The sequence below is a fragment of the Tachysurus fulvidraco genome, chromosome 24 (assembly GCF_022655615.1).
Source record: "Tachysurus fulvidraco isolate hzauxx_2018 chromosome 24, HZAU_PFXX_2.0, whole genome shotgun sequence".
NCBI lineage: Eukaryota > Metazoa > Chordata > Actinopteri > Siluriformes > Bagridae > Tachysurus > Tachysurus fulvidraco.
The window spans coordinates 3,310,574-3,315,634 of NC_062541.1; the positions used below are offsets into that span (position 1 = coordinate 3,310,574).

Genomic DNA, 5,061 nt, shown 5'->3' on the forward strand with positions numbered 1-5,061 from the left:
TATGAACAGACTTTCTAGAAGTCCAACAATTCACTAAAAAAGTTTTTTATTGGTCTTATAAAGTATTCTAATTTTTTGAGATAGTGAATTGGTGGGTTTTTGTTAAATGTGAGCCAAAATCATCACAATTAAAAGAACCAAAGACTTAAATGACTTCAGTCTGTGTGTACTGAATTTATATAATACACGAGTTTTACTATTTCAGCTGAATTACTAAAATAAATGAACTTCTTATTTATTGAGATGCGCCTACAGTATATATACATATATTTACATACAAACAAACAGGGCCTGCATGAATAGTGACTTCAAGTGACTTAGGTTCAAGTGACTTCAAGTAAACCAGCTTAACAAACCCACACGGATTCCATCGTCTCTCACACAACAGGACACCTACAATTTGGTCCGACAGACAGCTGGATGCGGTAGAGGCGTGGGTGGGGGGCCAATACTTATAAGCAAGTCCAGCTTATATAATGTGCACATAGTCAATGTGCAAGAAAGCTAAAATAAAACTTTAGTCGCCATGCTCTCTATCAGCTTTAAACAACAACGTGATGAATAATGACAGTGCAAGAGACTTCTGGTTGCCCTACAGACTAGCTGGCAACAAACTGGACAACAAATCAGTTCTTTCAGCTGAAACAGAACGTTCCAGAGGGACTTTTTGGTGTTTGCGTATAAAATTCTGCATTGTTTATGTGCCTCGTATCGTACGAGACGAAGAAGAGGAAGCAAACGTACAGCAGATAGTTGCAGAATATGGAAGTCACTGCATAAAGCTTGTCACTGTCACGTCGCTGTGCTGATTACCGTTCGTGTGAACACAGCAAGGGGGGCACGGTAGCTTAGAGGTTATCACATTCACCTCACACCTTCAGGGTCGGGGGTTCGATTCCCACCTCGCCTTGTGTGTGTGGAGTTTGCATGTTCTCCCCGTGCCTCGGGGGTTTCCTCCGGGTACTCCGGTTTCCTCCCCCGGTCTAAAGACATGCATGGTAGGTTGATTGGCATCTCTGGAAAATTGTCCGTAGTGTGTGTGTGTGTGTGTGTGAGTGAATGAGAGTGTGTGTGTGCCCTGTGATGGGTTGGCACTCCGTCCAGGGTGTATCCTGCCTCGATGCCCGATGACGCCTGAGATACGCACAGGCTCCCCGTGACCCGAGACGTTCGGATAAGCGGTAGAAGATGAATGAATGAACACAGCAAGAATGTCCCTATTTGTTATAACAGTATAACACCTTTTAACTCTGTCCCCACACTTAATATCTCAAAAACTGTGAAAGGAAAAGTGAAACTAAAATGTGTTAAATTTGTTCTGGGAAAAAAAAATCTTGAGACTAAACTGTATTATATAGAGGAATTTCTATCTAAAAAGAAAACAGAAAGGTAGGAACCCATTTGGTTTCTGGGGAAAGAAATGACAGACGTGGGTTTCATGTGTTTCACAAACTATAACTCCCATCTTCACGTGTCAGTGATTTCTTATCGCGTAAATATCACAGCATCCGAATCTCGGTCCTCTTTTGTAACCCGGTCCTTTTTATCAACCCGCTCTGAAGTCGTCCTCGACCGCCGGCGCGCTGTAGACGGCACACCGCAGTGTCTACTGGTTACGTATGACGTAAACCAGAACCTTCTGACCTTTTATAGCAAGAAGTGGAAAAGAAATTAGCAGCACGTTCATGTTTAGGGAAAATGTTAGCAACAGTAAAAAAAAAAAACATTATGTAAAGATGTTGGAAACAGAAACAAAAAGATTACAGCTGACGAGTGGAAATAATGAGAGAGGTTTGCTAAAATCTAAAAGACCAACCAAAAGATTTTGAGAAATTTAAAGCGTATTCATTTTGCTTTGTTTATGAATTAAATCGTAATGTATATTTGTTAACTTACATTTTTTTTGTTATTTGTAATAATAATATTTTTATATATGTAAAAACAAAAAAAATCGCATTAATGTCTTGTTGATTTGTTGATGTTAGCATGTTGAAGCATGGGGTGCACAAACTTTTGCACCTGACAGTATAACGACAAGTGGCTTGAGAGCACAGATTTGAGGTTGCCATCTGCTGGACCTCGTGTTTTAAGTGTGACAAATGAATCTGTTCCTTCCACACACACACACACACACACACACACACACACACACACACACACACACACACACACACACACACACACACACACACACACACACTGAAATGGAGTTTCTTTATCAGAGACCATTTTTTATGACTTTTTTTGGAACAGGTCCATTTCCTGTTCACATTAAACTCACTCAGCTGTCCTAGTTTTGACCTTTTTGGCATTTCACATTTTCAGTAATCGTGTTACTGTGTTTTTAGTTTTGTGTCACTTCAGTGGGGAAACTTGCCAACTGTGTCACCTGAGACACAACATACTGTAGCATCGCTGTTCATTTTTATTTGTAATAATGTTGTATATGAAAATAGTAAATATTATATTAATAAATTTATCTCCAATGAGAAGCAGTATTATTTTTTTAAATATATTCAGCTTATTATTTCTCTTTCATTTTACAGAATATTAGCTCAGTATATGTGTAGATGTGTTTCTTTAGGCAGTACACACACACACACACACACACACACACACACACACACACACACACACACACACACACACACACACACACACACACACACACACACACACACACTCACACTCACACACACACACACTCACACGCACACGCACACTCACACACATACTCATATATATACACACACACACACATACTCACACACACACATACTCACACACACAAACACACACACACACACACACAAAACCCCTTCAATATCTGTTCATCTAAATGGTTCTTTATTTTGATTTTGAAATTAAACAAAAACGTCTTTAATTGTTTTAAACTGCCACCAATGAGGTAAAATGTCCACCGTCTGCTGTCTCTGTACTGAAACAAGACATGAAGATGTAATAAATACAGAATATGTGTCTGTGACTCCAGCTGGTATCTGGCAGAAGTGGGAGTAGGTCACACGTGTGCGAGTCACAAGTAAGTCTCGTCATGAATGTCAAGTCAAAGTAGTCGAGTCTTTTTTTATATTTGTCAAACAAGTCTCAAATTTGTAACCTAAGTGTGACTCAAGTCAAGTCGAGTCCCCATCTCTAAATCATTTAACTCAAGTCCGAGTCAAGTCGAGGCATGAATGTCAAGTCAAAATCAATTTGAGTCTTTTTTAAATATTTGTCAAGCGAGTCTGAAATTTGCGACTTAAGTCTGACTCGAGTCGAGTCATATGACTCGACTCACCCATCTCTGGTATCCGGACACAATCTGTGAAATATCTCACACTCGTGTTTATTAATCTAAAACCCCGCTAGATTTGTGTTGTGTGATGAAACAAAACCCCAGAGTCGCACCATAAAGCAGTCACATGACCAGAGTAGATGTGTGTACAGTGTTCCTAATAAACTGACAGTCCCGTCACTTGCACATGCTGAGTTTTAGTACGATTTAAATCCAGTTTTAGAAATGAACATAAAAGTTATTTTATGAGAAAAAACCCCACAAAAACCCCGAAGCAACAGAAATTTGCAAAAGAAAACAAAATGTGGGCCATTTCAAGTGAAACGAAAGAGGAACAGTTGCACACTTTGGGTCGTGTGAAGGAAAATTTAGTGTTTCAAATTTTAAAAGTGCTTAAAAACGTTATTTTATTGACCTTTATAACTTTTAAAAGACTAAAAAAAAGAGAAAATGGGAAATATATTTTCTCCAAATGCATGCAATAAATAAAATAATAATAATAATAATAATAATAATAATAATAATAATAATAATAATAACAACTCAAAGGGGGCACGGTGGCTTAGTGGTTAGCACGTTCACCTCTCACCTCCAGGGTTGGGGTTCGATTCCCGCCTCTGCCTTGTATGTGAGGAGTTTGCATGTTCTCCCCGTGCCTCGGGGGTTTCCTCCGGGTACTCCGGTTTCCTCCCCCGGTCCAAAGACATGCATGGTAGGTTGATTGGCATCTCTGGAAAATTGTCCGTAGTGTGTGTGTGTGTGTGAGTGAATGAGAGTGTGTGTGTGCCCTGTGATGGGTTGGCACTCCGTCCAGGGTGTATCCTGCCTCGATGCCCGATGACGCCTGAGATAGGCACAGGCTCCCCGTGACCCGAGGAGTTCGGATAAGCGGTAGAAAATGAATGAATGAATGAATAATATATAACATGTTTCTCATGTATATATTAACTTTAAGAAAATTCTGGTGTTTGTGCAGGATCAGAAAATAAAAAAAATTACAAATTCTTGTGAACAGATTTAATTTAATTTCACGTCACAGAAAAAATCTTCTACTTTTACTGAAGAGGATTCAGACGTACAAAAACACGGAAACTCTTCCAAACGTATCTCATGGTGGAGGTGTTACCGAGCGACGGAAAAGCGAATGTAGTAAAAACAGAAACACACAAATTTCCTGTCGCTTCCTTCGTGTTCGTGTTCCGCGGTAAAGCGGCTGTTTAGTCACGAAGGAAATGGAATTGCGAGATCACACACGAGAACACGGCGACTGCTTCGATTTTTTTTTTTTTTTTTTTACGCAGTGATGTCACAGCTTTGCCTCAACTCCAGTTATAAAAAGGAATACACACAGCTCACAGGTACACACTCGGTAAATAGAAGTTAGTAGAGGTGTGTAAGGGGTTTACAGCCCACGTTAGCTAAAAAAAATAAACCTGAAAAGGAAATCATGTAGAAATTTCAGGTAAAAAAATTAAGTTAAAACTAACCCCACCAGACAAATGACCAAAACGTGACTAAAACTACGAGGTATTTTTGTGTTAAAGTAAATCCAAACTGCAAAAAGTGATTAACGGGAAAGATTTTCCTGAACCAGACTTCCATTTAACTGTTAGCTACGTTCAAGTGAGCTACGTTCACTTCCTAACTAATAAGAACCAAGAAAAACAGAAAAAGGCGCAAAATTCAGTCGGCTCCGTCTTCGTAGCGCGAGTAGCTAAGACGTCGTATTTAGCTGAAAACAAACCACCACGCTAGCACAAATCAAT

General features: G+C 39.5%; 1 protein-coding gene across 1 annotated transcript in view; it reads right to left on the reverse strand.

Moving 5' to 3' along the window:
* Window positions 1-4,300: 4,300 nt before the first annotated feature.
* dnm2a (dynamin 2a) overlaps window positions 4,301-5,061 on the reverse strand; it is a 50,165-nt gene continuing 49,404 nt past the window's right edge. Inside the window, exon 22 of the mRNA XM_047808178.1 lies at window positions 4,301-5,061. This exon is cut by the window's right edge and continues 396 nt beyond it. The gene's annotated coding sequence lies outside the window, so the exon portion shown is untranslated.